The sequence below is a fragment of the Caretta caretta genome, chromosome 3, assembly GCF_965140235.1.
Source record: "Caretta caretta isolate rCarCar2 chromosome 3, rCarCar1.hap1, whole genome shotgun sequence".
Classification (NCBI taxonomy): Eukaryota; Metazoa; Chordata; order Testudines; family Cheloniidae; genus Caretta; species Caretta caretta.
In genome coordinates, this window is record NC_134208.1 from 6,403,535 (window position 1) to 6,416,786 (window position 13,252).

At 52.8% G+C, this 13,252-nt stretch overlaps 1 protein-coding gene across 5 annotated transcripts in view; it reads right to left on the reverse strand.

The window, feature by feature from the left end:
- PTK2B (protein tyrosine kinase 2 beta) overlaps positions 1-13,252 on the reverse strand; it is a 113,765-nt gene that overhangs the window by 98,886 nt on the left and 1,627 nt on the right. Inside the window, exon 1 of one of the 5 annotated variants that reach the window (XM_048845873.2) lies at positions 8,986-9,093. The exons of 3 other annotated variants lie outside the window; for them this stretch is intronic. The gene's annotated coding sequence lies outside the window, so the exon portion shown is untranslated. Of the gene's footprint in view, positions 1-8,614; positions 8,804-8,985; positions 9,094-13,252 lie in introns of those variants that run through there. One more of the 5 variants, XM_048845872.2, reaches the window with a different exon arrangement.

A 13,252-nucleotide genomic window follows, 5' to 3' on the forward strand; every position in this document is an offset into this window, starting at 1 on the left:
AAAAAAACCACGGCAGCAAGCCTCAGAGCCCAGCTCAGCCGACTCGGGCTCAAGCTACAGGGCCAAAAATAGCCATGTAGACGTCCCTGCTTGGGCTGGAGCCTGGGCTCTGAAACCCAGAAAGTGGGGGAGGGTCTCAGAGCCTAAGAACTCCCATTGATTTAGGCACCTACCAACCTTTGTGAACCCCACCCTCGGGCACTTTTGCCCAGGATCAACACATGTCCCCCAGCTGCCTTCTCCATACCATGCATTATTCTGTATACCTTCGCCACATCCTTCCTTATTTGTTACCTCTCTGAGGACAGGCTTTGCAATCACCAATGTGCTCGTCTTGTGATTAATATTTTGTTCCCGCCTCAGTCGACAGCAGTAAAATCGTTTCATAACACATGGGAAAGTTGACACTTCCCAGGATATATCTGCTGTCCGCATTTTTGGCAATTCATTTCATAGCTTAATTAAGTACTTTGTTTCATTTATGATCATTAGTAACAACTGTTGGGGATTATTATGCTCTTCCCTTGTCGTGAGAGGCCTGGTAGAGTTTACAAGTAATAATATTATCTATCACACCTGACGATGTCTAGCGATTGCAGCTGTTTAGGGATTCGCCAACAGAAAATGCGGCTTCCTGAACACTGGATTTTCCCAAACATTTTCAAGCGTTCGTAGGGAAAACCAAACCTGAAATATTTCGTTTGGGGTCATTTGGACCAAATCAGAATATTCTGATTTTTTTTGTTATCTGACTTGAAACACTTTCAGATCAGTTCAATAAAACATTAGACTGAACATGAGAACAGCCACGCTGGGTCAGAGCAAGGGTCCATTAAGCCCAGTCTCCAGTCTTCCAACAGGGGCCAGTACCAGGTGCTCCAGAGGGAATGGACAGAACAGGGCAATTTTGAGTGATCCGTCCCATCATCCACTCCCAGTTTCTGGCTGTGAGAGGCTAGGGACACCCAGAAGATGAGGTTGCATCTCTGACCATCTTGGCTAATAGTCACTGACGGACCTATCCTCCATGAACGTATATAATTCTTCTTTGAACCCAGTTATACTTTTTGCCTTCACATCATCCCCTGTCAATGAGTTCCACAGATTGACTGTGCCTTGTGTGAAGAAATACTTCCTTTTGTTTGTTTTAAACCTACTGCCTATTAATTTCCTTGGGTGACCCATAAGAACATTAGAACGACCACACAGGTCTGTCCAGCCCAGTGTCCTGTCTTCTGACAGTGGCCAATGCCAGGTGCTTCAGAGGGAATGAACAGAACACAAGACCCCTTGGTGAAGGGGTAAATAACACTTCCCTATTCACTTTCTCCCCACCAGTTATGACTTTATAGACCTCTCTCCCATGCCCCCTTTGCATTTCCCCATCCGTGCACTGCTTCATGGGAGTTGAAGTTTAGACCCCCATTCTCTCCTATGGGATGGGCTCCCCAAAAGACTTAAAAGAACAAAAATAACCAGCGTCAAAGCAATGATCATGAAAGCTCAGCTGAGCTGGACAGAGCACATTATCAGAATGGGCGATGGCAGATGCCCAGAAAAAAGTTTCTGTGGTGAATTATACTCAGAAAGCACAGGAGGGGCGGTCAACGAAACCCCGAGAGAGGCACCATTAGGCTGAATAGCACCTCACGTAGCATAGATGCTAATAACATCGAAGAGGCAGCTACGGACAGATCTGAATTGAGAGCAAGTAGCAATAAAGGCTGCAAACACTCTGAGGAAGCCTGACACGAAAAACTGATTGAAAAAAGGGCCAACCATCATGCCAAGGCTTCCATGGGAGCCTGCACATTCCTATGTGACATCTGTTCGCGATCCTGCCGCTCAAGGATCTGACTGTAAAGCCACAGGAGAACACATGCGAGGCCATGATGTCATCACCGGATATGCTGGACAGCTTAAAACATGCCCATAATGCAATGCAGATTTCCCTCTGACCGAGCTGCCTGGTGCATCATGGAAGTCCGATGACTCCGGATGCACTATTGGTCCAGTCAGGGTGTCCGGTCCATAGGGCGAATGAGGGCCTCAGTCTCCCAAACTACATCTCCCATAAGGCAATGCACCAGCATGGCGAAAATGCAGTTTAAGATTGAACTGGCTTGAAAATAAGCATTTTGTGCCGGTCCAATAAACCCAAATGAAACAAATCAATCCCAGGACTGTCAAATGTTTTCTTTTGATTGAAAACGTTGAAACAAAATGTTCCCCTATTTCCAGATTGAGAGGTTTTGGAACTGCCGTTCCACACAATAGTTCAAAGCTTCAACTTTTCCTCCCGATTTGGGATGAAAACAAAAGTTGGAATTTCCCATGGGTTGGAAATGCTGAATTTCCCGCTGCTCTCCGAGTGACCCTTAAGGCCTCACTCAGACCCCACTTAAGACCTATTTTGGGGTGTACGTGGGCTTTAAACGGCGCATTTGTGCTGACACTGCATTCAGGGGCAAATTTTACCCTTTGTAAGTCAGATCGTAACACACAGCAGCGGCTAGACTGCAGAAAAGCAAAATACCAAATGCCAGCAATAAGTGATGGCATTTCTCCCTTGGCTCAAGTAGCAGAAGTGTGGGCTTTTGGAGATGAAGGAGAAGGATCATCTCTCCAGTGGGGCAGAATTTATCTAGCAAATCTGCCTGGAGCCTGTAGCTCATGAACTCCCTACAACCCTCCTGTTGCAGGGGTACTTGAGTTGCGTATTGTGGGATTCCCGCAGAAAGATGCGGGAAACAGTAGCATATAAACGAGCGCATACAACCCAAGACACGACAGGCAGCGAATCCCATCCGATCTGAGCCTGTGGCAAGACTGGAGATGGGAGGAAACCGTAACTGGCCAGAAAACAAAACCTTTCAGTTTGGATGAGTGGAAACATTTTATGAAAGGGGCAGAGAGCAGGGAAAGGCCTACGCCAGGCAGCCGAACTCGCTTCATTTGCATCGGACAATAAAGCGACCGACTGAGAAAGAGGCATGCAGCAAGACTTGGGAGGTGGCGTCTGTCTGTCCTTACAGGCCAGGGAGGCAGGACTGACTGGGTGGAACGTGTGCAGGCCCAGAAACTAGAAAGCCTGCAGGCACCGCTTGCCGGGATGCAGTCGAAGGAGCAGCCGGGCAGAGGTCGCACGAGGGGCCAGGCTTCCAGAGCTAGGAATTTGCCGGCCGCAGGGCGAATACGCTGAGTGGGCGTTCGCAGATGCTAGATGGCAAACTCCACGGTTATCTCCAAGGAGGTACGGCTGTACTGTGAAAGCACAACACAACGCAGACCGGTGCCAGGGCAGGGGCAGGGTAAATCACGGAAGATCAGCGCTCGCTTTCATAATAGCGGGTGAGACTAATGTGAGATCCCAGAGAGTTCTCCGAGAAATAGTAATACACGATGCATCTTCAGAAGTGCATTAACTACCCAGGAGATGGAGTTAATGATCCTGACCTATTTCACAGAGGGGGAAACTGAGGCACACACAGGGCAAGTGGCTTGCCCGAGGTCACAGAAGACGTGAGCATCTGTGCCAGAATTAGCACGCATGTGTTCTTGGCTCCCAACTCCATGCTCAGATCTCCAGGCCGCACGGCTTTTGTGATTACCTGCCTCCGATTCCCGAAAGAATCTCAGCATCTCTTGGGACGGGGTGAGAGACTAAATTAAAGCAAGTTGCCCAAGTTCTAGCAGCTCCATGTGGAGCATCGACACCAGGTGGCTACTAGTTATCTGTCTGCAAGTGAAACTTTGATTCTATTCATCAGCATAGGATTTGATAGCTGCTTTCAACTATCTGAAGGGGGGTTCCAAAGAGGATGGATCTAGACTGTTCTCAGTGGTAGCAGATGACAGAACAAGCAATGGTCTCAAGTTGCAGTGGGGGAGGTCTAGGTTGGATATTAGGAAAAACTTTTTCATTAGGAGGGTGGTGAAGCACTGGAATGGGTTACCTGGGGGGCGTGGGGGGATCGCCTTCCTTAGAGGTTTTTAAGGCCTGGCTTGACAAAGCCCTGGCTGGGATGATTTAGTTGGTGTTAGTCCTGCTTTGAACAGGGGGTTGGACGAGATGACCTCCTGAGGTCCCTTCCAACCCTAATCTTCTATGATTCTATGATTCTACAGCATCTAGACACTGCATAGACAGAGGCCTACCAAGGTTTGGAGGTTCAGCCAGGCTGCTCCATATGCTTCATGCACTTAGACGGTTCCGTGTGAAACTCACCCCCACCATGGGATGTCAGGAAGCATCAAACCGGGGACCTCCAGCAGCAAAAGGACAGGCCTCTATTGTTTGAGCTAAAAGAGCAGTTGTCTCCTCTGATGGCAGGGGTGAGCTCTTCCTCTCCATGTCAAACACAGATATGGTCTTTGGGATCTCCTGATCCTGCAGCCTTTCCTTACCAGAAACGCCCCTGCTCGCATAAGGGGTCTCATTCGTTTCAATGGCTTTTCATGCCCAAGACAGTATTACAACATGAGTCACTACCCTGGCTTAGGCCTTGCTGAATTCCTGACAATCAAAAATGTCAATTCTGACATGCCACCACGGTGCCTCATGGGGGATCTAGTTCGGGAGCTTCATTCTCCTCTGTGGGCTGGGCTCTCCAGCTGGATGTCATCTCCCAGGATGCACTGCCTTCTCTCACCAAGAGGAGAGATCAGAGTGCATCATGGGGGATTGTAGTCTGACTGGGCAGTCCAGCCTGTAGAGGGGAATTGGGAGCATGAGACCCCATAACTGTAGCTCCCATGAGTCACCATGGTCGCATTTCCAAATTGAAATATTTCAGTTTTTGATTTTTCATTGAAAGTTTTTCCATGGTTGTCAAAATTTTCTCTGTGTGGGGGGGGAATCTTTTCCAGCTAGTTCTTCCAGCAGCTCAGGGAATTACTGCTTCATCTATTCCATTCCTGCCATAACCTGTACGGCTACAACGCTGGGGCATTCCACGGGCCCGTACGTTATTATAATTTTAAATATAAGCAAAGCTTGGTACAAAGGCCTCGCTCCTGTGTCAACCCACTGTGAGTAATAATTATGCCGAAGGAAAAGCAAAGTGATTCAGAAGACATTGCCTTCCCTGCCCCCGTCACCCCGAGGAGTTTGCACAGTGAATGTTAAGAATAGCCCAAACGTGAAGGCAATGGAAAAGCAGAACTCAGAGGCGTGCCTGGGCTCCACAGGACAGGGTGGAAGGTAAAAATTACAAACCCAGAGCCAGAGAGCTTTCAGAGCAAGCAGGAGCAACAGCGGGGGAGGCTTTTCCATTCAAGGGGACGCAGAAAAAGCCCGAACGCTTTATTCAGCAAATGCACTGGGGAGAGAAGAGGGGGAAAGACACTCAGGCCCAGCACAGTGCTGCTCTCAGGGCTTCCCAGTGTCCCACCGGCTCATCTGCACAATGACCCACGGAGAGCCTGGGGATCTCGGAGAAACGGTCCCTTACCCTTCTCTCCCACATGCACACAGAAATCCAGCGTCTCTCTCCCACACACACACTTCTACACCGAGTCTGTCTTTTTCACACACCCCCAATGAACGGCCCCCAGAACGCGTGTCTGTCCCATGGGCACCAGTAAAGACACATAGTATTTCTCTCCCTCTCAAGCTCCTTCACACACATGCTATCAGCTGCAAGTTTTAACTCCAGATCCCAAGTTTAAAGGTGTTTACCTCTTTTCACCCCCCTCCCCCTGATTTTGGGCCAGGGACCTGCTGCAAAGATGGTACCGAGCTGCGCAGATGGGGGAGGGGGAACTGATTCAAGCCTGTCGTAAGAATCTCTTGCTCACTGAAACACAGAGGCCGATACACACCTTCTCATAGGACTTGACCACAGTTCTGAGATGATCATAGCGCTCACAAATGCAGAGATACATCAGCCTGAACACCCATGAGACTCTGCGCACACAGGGCCTTGATGCATCCAGCCAAGAATGCTGTGTTGCTTTCAATAACTCAACTCATGGGGTGGTGAAAACAAACCCTTCACTCCCCTCTCTGCGTACAAAGGGGAAACTGAGGCCCAGGATTGCAGGATAAATAGGAAGGATGGCCCAATGGTTAAGGCACTAGCCTGGGACCTGGCACCAATTTCCTGTGCACCCTTGGGTGCACCCTTGGGTGCATCATTTAGCCTCCCCGTGCCTCAGTTTCCCCTTTGTTCAATGGGGATACTAGCCCTGCCCTGCCTCACAGAGGTGAGGCACTCAGATCCTGTACAAGCCCCTGCGGGAAATGAGACTGAACAGACTGCGGGCCTGGAGCAATTGGGCCACCATCTTGCCGGGCCGGGCGAGAAGCCCAAGCTTCAAGTTGCAGTGGGGGAGGTTTAGGTTGGATATTAGGAAAAACTTTTTCACTAAGAGGGTGGTGAAACACTGGAATGCGTTACCTAGGGAGGTGGTGGAATCTCCTTCCTTAGAAGTTTTTAAGGTCAGGCTTGACAAAGCCCCGGCTGGGATGATTTAGTTGGGGATTGGTCCTGCTTTGAGCAGGGGGTTGGACTAGATGACCTTCTGGGGTCCCTTCCAACCCTGATATTCTATGATTCTAACACACACAGACTCTCCAGCCGGGGCTGCAACAGTCTCGCGTCTCCCGCGGTTCAGCACACGCTCTCTGAGGGGTGACACCTGCACGGTTCCTAGCACACGGCGTGGGAAAAGCCAAGCCCGCCGTCCCCCGGGGCCGTCCACAAGGAACCTTCCCCCAGCACCGAGCACCCTGCGGCATCCCAGGGCAGCTCACGCCAGGCCTTTGTTTCTAGTTCTGTCATGCCTCTGTGGGCAGCTTCCTGGGCCTGATGCTTCCTGGGTGTAAACGGGCTCCCCGGACTGCAGCGGAGTGAGGCTGGTTTACGCCAGCGGAGGCTGCGGCCCCGGCGGAACAAGCCCGAGGCTGCGTGTTTCTGCTATGAATGGCATGCGCTGGGCAGGAGCCAGCGGCATCGGTAGCAAGGGGGAAGGCCAGTCACACTTTCGCTGCAGGAAGGATCGGGAGCTTTTTCAGCGCTGTGGACGGGGCTTTCCCAGGGACCACATTTCATGGTACGAGGGGGCGGGGGGGAAAAGGCCAGCAGGCGTTTTAAGGAGACTTATCTCCGTTGCCATCTGAGCTCTGCAGACGCCCCCCCTCACCTTAGCTTCTGCGGCCTTTAGGGATCAGAGGGGAAGAGACGAAGCAGGGAAGGAATAAGAAATGGGAGGAAACCAATGGAGCATGAAACGCCAGCGGCTTGTGTGATTTCCTCCTCGCTCTCAGAGCATAGGGGAACTCCAGACAAAGCCACACGCTCACTCAACATCCCCTGAGAGCTGGAGAGGTTTGGGCCCAGCTGAGCTGAGGTGGGTGGAATTGCACTTTGGGACTTGCCAGCTCACAGTCGGCTCTGGCTCAGGCTCAGGGAAGTTTCCAGTTTATATCTCTGCAGCCACAGTTGGCGTTTGACCCCCTGCCCCTACAAAGCTGACAGCAACCCAAGCAGGGCAGGATCCACTCCATCCCCAGCACCCAGGGCAGGATCATTCCCCGCTGCCAGTTCTCCAGTGCTTCGGCCAGCATGGCTTGCCGGAGCAGCCACCTCTTCCCCTGGCAGACCCTCATCCCCCTCGCTCTCGCAGGGAGAAGGAGCCGTCTAGTGCTCTCCCTTTGCTTCCAGCCCTCCTCAGCCCATCCCCTCCTCGGTGCTCACAACCTTCATACGGCAACCGGGACCCCTCTCTGACTAAGCTTTCACAGCGTGTCCTCTGAGATCCCATTCCAGACGAGAGTCCCGCAGACCACCCCTCCGAGGCAGGTCTCTCCCCGGGGGCAGCCTCCGCAGGCCACTAGCCACGGGGACGGACATGGCCAACGAGTCAGCCAGCCAGTGGCTGGGTTGATTTAGGAGGCCGTCTCTCCTTGCATGTGGCAGACTGGAACGGGGATATCCATAGGCAGACCCCCAACACCCAGTCCAGGGCTAGGCTCCAGCTCATCTCGGACACATGGTGCTCTTGGTGTCAGCCATCACGAGACACGTGCCCCTTCCCTTAGCAGACAGCCCTACCTGCTGTCCCCTCGGAGCATGCCACCATCCCCAGCTCTCCTGGCCCGGGTGCCGTCCGGCAGGGCCTGTCTCAGCCCCTCTCCAGGGTATTCCGACTAGGAAACACAAGGAGCCATGCTCCCCACGTACAGTTACGCCGGGGACGGATTTGGCCCAACCACAGCAAATATTTACCCAGCTATCGGCATACCGATGGCGCGGGAAGGTACGTGCCGTCACATGGGGGATCCATACACCTCAGGGTTCAATCCCAGCTGGCAAGCCTCAGCAGCCTCACACCAGAGAGGGGAGTGGGGAAGATTTTGCACGGAGCCAGAACACACACGTGTGTCCACAGGAGCATGTACTAGCCTGGCACATTCACACCAGCAGGGCCAGGCGCCCTGCCTCAGTCGCAGCGATTCCCCCAACGACCAGGGGGCCGATCGTCACCCCCACACAAGCCAGAGTGCTCCCGCAGGCACTACACAACGGGACACCTTTGGTGCCCGGACCCCGGCCATACCCTCTCAAGGACCCTTCAGGCGAGGGGGTTAACAACCCCAGCTCTCTCCTACCTTTTCACCCACGTCGAGGCTCCCAGGGTGCTAGCGAAAAAGCTGTAGGTCCGCAGGCCCCCCTCCTCCCAGCCCCGTGACTGCACCCCAAACCTGGGGCACGGGGGTAGGGACGGAGGTATGGAAAATGGGATCTTCCTTCCCCGGAGGCCCTGGAGAAAACACCCTGGCAATTACACACCCTCAGTGCGCTCACTTCCTGGTCTGGGCTGCCTTGCATTCCTCCGAGCACCGCCCTCCCTCTCTCCCTGCCTGCATCTCCTACCAGCCCCAGCAGGTCCCTGGGGTGCCGAGGCTGCCCTGCTCCTCCCAGGAGGCTGACAGCTCTGTCTGCAGCATCCTGCTGCCTCCCAAGAGCCTGAGGGACTCACCTATGCAAGGGAGAAGCCGGAGCCTGGGGACCTGCGGTGGGTTCCTTTGCTCCTCCTCTGTGCAGGTCTCTAGCTTGCCAGGCAAGAGCAGGACCGAGGAACTTGCAGGACCTGGCCCACGTGGGAGTTGGTGCTAAGGGGAAGGGCATCATTCTTACTAAAACCACACCCCAGGGGCCCACTTCCTGGATGGGTTCGGGGCCTGTGCCAGTGACATGAATCCTCGAGCCCACGTTTCCGTGACAGCAGCCGTCACAACTAGTGCGCCAGGCAAGATAGAGAGCAGACCGCCCCATGCCCCTCTCTGGCAAAGGGCTCCACAAACAAGGAAACCCACCCCCATCTTACTCAGAACCCCGGTGCAGGGGTCTGATCCCCAACCGGCCACATGGAGAGTCAGGCCCGGATCCTCAGCTGCACTCAAGGACCACACAGCATGCTGCCAAGGGGCCTTTAGGCCAGTGGTTCTCAACCAGGGGTACATGTCCCTCTTGAGGTACACAGAGGTTTTCCAGGGGGTACGTCAACTCATCTAGATGTTTGCCCAGTATTACAACCGGCTACATAAAAAGCACGAGCGAAGTCAGTACAAACTAAAATTTCATACAGACAATGACTTGTTTATACTGCTCTATGTACTATACACTGCAATGTAAGTACAATATTTATATTCCAGTTGATTTATTTTATAATTATATGGTAAAAAGGAGAAAGTCAGCAATTTTTCAGTAACAGTGTGCTGTGACACTTTTGTCTTTTTATGTCTGATTTTGTAAGCAAGTTGTTTTTAAGTGAGGTGAAACTTGGGGGTACACAAGACAAACCAGACTCCTGAAAGGGGGACAGTAGTCTGGAAAGGTTGAGAATCACTGCTTTAGGCCAACGATGTGCTTCCCTGATCTCGGGCCAGCTGTGCACCAGGCCAGTCCCTCTATGTAACTGAGAGCAGCCTCAGGGCTGCTCTCCATTACTCACAGCCCCACTGTGAAGAAGGTAATGGGTGTATACAGGGATCTCTTCAGCCACCTCTTCTGGGGTGGGATGCAGCAGCTACTTCACAACAGCCAGCAACGCTACTTAACAGTTCTGGTCAGTTAAATGCTGAAGGACTTTGCATCCAGCTGAAACGAGCACCAGCTGGGGAGATAGACCATTCCTTAGCTGGAAGGTGGCCAGACCCCGGAGCTAACCCCACAGCCCCTGGTAAATGCACAGGCGGTCTGGAATTATGGGACAGAAAATGACTATTAGTCAAAATCAAAACCTGTCGTAAAAACCTGTCACTGGCCACAAGACTTTCACTGGGAAGGTGTCTCAGGTCCAGGGTGAATTTCTGGGCAAGAAGAAAATAGCCAGGAGGCCAGGACATTCACATGGGATCTGGGCTCAAATGTGAGTCTCCAATGCTCCCAGGGACTGCCCGCACCACTGGGCTGTAGAATCAGTCTCTAGCTAGTCCTCAGCATTAAAAAGCAGGCAAAAGAGAGACTGATTCTGTAGTACCCAGTGGTAGGTGCTACACAGACATATGGTAAGAGACGGCACCTGTCCCAGAGAACTAACCGTCTGTACAGCTAAGGTATTACCATTTTACAGGCAGGGCACTACAGCACAGAGAGGGCATGTGGCAGGACTTGAACCCCTATTTCAACACAGTCAAGCCAGTTCTTTAACTACAAGACCCCACGGCCCTTCCGCCTGTGGGTTAAGCTTTCAACAGCCCAGGGGATGCAAGCATGCGTGTTGCAACCTGTTAGCCACATTTGTTAACAGTGGGTACAAGCAACAATACACATTCAGGAAGTCACCATAGATCCAGCCACCTTTCTTCGGCCTCTGTTGGCACTGGCTTTTTGCTCCCTCGTTGGACACCCGGAGGGTGCAAAGCCTCCGGCACAACCGAGCTCCCTATCACATTCTCTTATTGCAGCTACTGTATATACCCCAACTCACTTTCAGCCTATGAGCTGTTACTGTCCAATGTGCTGGCACTTCATAAGCTTTACTGTGCGTTTGTACAGCGCCCAGCACACTAGGGCGCCGCCCATTTGCACCCTCCAGGCATTGCTGCTATTTAATAAATAAGTACACTTTTCATCTACAGATCTTCAACTCGCCCTACGAAGGGGGGAGCAAGCATATCATCAGCCCTATTTTGCCACTAGGGAAACTGAGGCACCGCAGGTGCAGCAACTTGCCCAAGGGTTCAAAGCTGGGTCCGCGGCAGAGCCCGGCTTCGAACCCAGAAGTACACCGAGTTGGGAATTTTTTGACTGCTCCTTTTTGGCAAAAAATAATGTGGGTTTGTCAGAACAAAAGCTGGTCATGAAAGTGGGTCAGTTTCAACCCAACTCCCCACGCAAAACATTTGTGGAAAAAAATCTCTCTGAAATTGTCCAGATGTCCCATTTCAGTGTTTTCAACTCAGAGAGTTTTGGCTTTTCAAGTTGAAATTACTTTTTGGTTCAAAATTTTAGTAAATTTAGACTAAAAAAAAGGTTAAAAAAAAAGAGGAAAGGTCAAAAAGGAAACGGACCATTTGGAAATGATCAAAACAAAACATTCCACTGACCCAAACTGATTTCGTTTTCTCGGTTTGTGAAAATTTTTAAGATTTTGACTTTTCGTCCCAATTCAGGCCAGGAAAAAATTTCAAAATCTTGCAGATTCTCCCAGGACAGGAAAGCCATTCCTGCCCAGCCCTACCCAGGTGTCCTGCACCCCTCCCCACATCAGCCTCTCTCCTTAAAAGTAAATGCATGGAAGGCTCCCAGCCCAGATCCTTCGACTGCACCTGCCACCTGAATTCATGATGCACACCGCCTGTGACCTCCTGGAAGATCCTCCTTCCTGCTCCTGACCAGGACCTGAGAACACCTGAGGAAGAGAGAGCCTTGAAAACTCCACCCCAGGTTTCACACAAGACACTGCATGTACCATGACAGGATGCTTGAGGCCTCAGTTGCATATAGCCCTTCAGTCATTCCTACATCTCCCGGCTATCCACCTTCCCCAACGCATGGTTATCATCCACTCCACTGCCCCTTATTACAGCCCCTCCAGGACCCCAGGCACCATCTCTTCCCCCTCCCACACACTGCCACCTTTGACTCTGCATCCTAGCTACACTCCGGGAGGGCTGGCTCTGCTCCCATTGCCATGGTATCTGGGCACGTGCTGCTCTCCAGCGCCCCCTCTGCCTGCCAGCGTGTCACACAGAGCTCCGGCCAGAGGGGGCGCTAGAGAGCAAGGCACGCTCAGTGAGGCGTGCAGGAGGGATGGAGAGTTGCTGGCCTAGGAAGCCTGGACCCCCAACCACAACCCCCGGGAGCTTGCTTGCTGAGCCAGCTCGCTGAGCCAGGTGAGCGGCTGGTGGGGAGAGAGGCCCACTGCCCTGGGCTGGATGCAATCAGACCTGCTCAGGAGTATGCGCTGGTGGTATACGCAGGTCGCGATCCCTAGTGGCAGCTAATCGAGCTTATCCTCTGACCGCGGCCATCTCCCCAGGCTAGCACGGAGAGGCGTATGTATGTATTTAAAGGTCACACAGCTCTGCCCCAACAGAGGCCGGGGCGGCGGTTCTCTGCAGCTCCCTGCAGTCCACAGCCCCGCCTTGCCAAATGGGGGAGGGACCCTGCACCCCACATCCTTACACAACAACGCCAGGTGCTCCCCACCCCACCACCCTCTGTCCACCATGGGCTCCTGCCCAGCCCCACAGCTGGCTCACCGCTGGATCTACCTTCAGCCTTGACACATCGCCCTGCCCCTCCTCGCTGACATCAGAGTTCCCCGCTCTTGGGAAGACACTGGGGCGTCCCAGAAGATTTAGGAAGCCAGCTAGCACCCCTGGGGAAAACTCTGTCTGGAGCCATGGGGAGCCCACACGCTGGAGCCCTGCAAGCAGGCTAGAGAGAGGAACAAGAAGAGGAAGGCGAGGCTGGAGAGAGACGACATCTGCCTGTCCCTGGGACTGGGGAAGATTAAGGGGCTAAAGACTGACCCACGCACCTAGGGCCATATTTAAATGAGACGCTTCGGCAAGGCACGGGGGACAGGTGCCCATGGAGCCGTGTTTCTGCAGCAGAAGGGCCTGAATCCCACGGCTCACGGCTTAGGTGGTGGTCGGGGCGTGTCGGTGAATCCGCGGCAGATGCGCCCGAGTCGTTAAAGCCGCTCGGACAAAGCGCACAACTGTCCGGAAACGAGCTTGCTGACGACACAACGGTCCCAGTGAGTGGGGGTGCAATGAACCTGCACAGGTGCC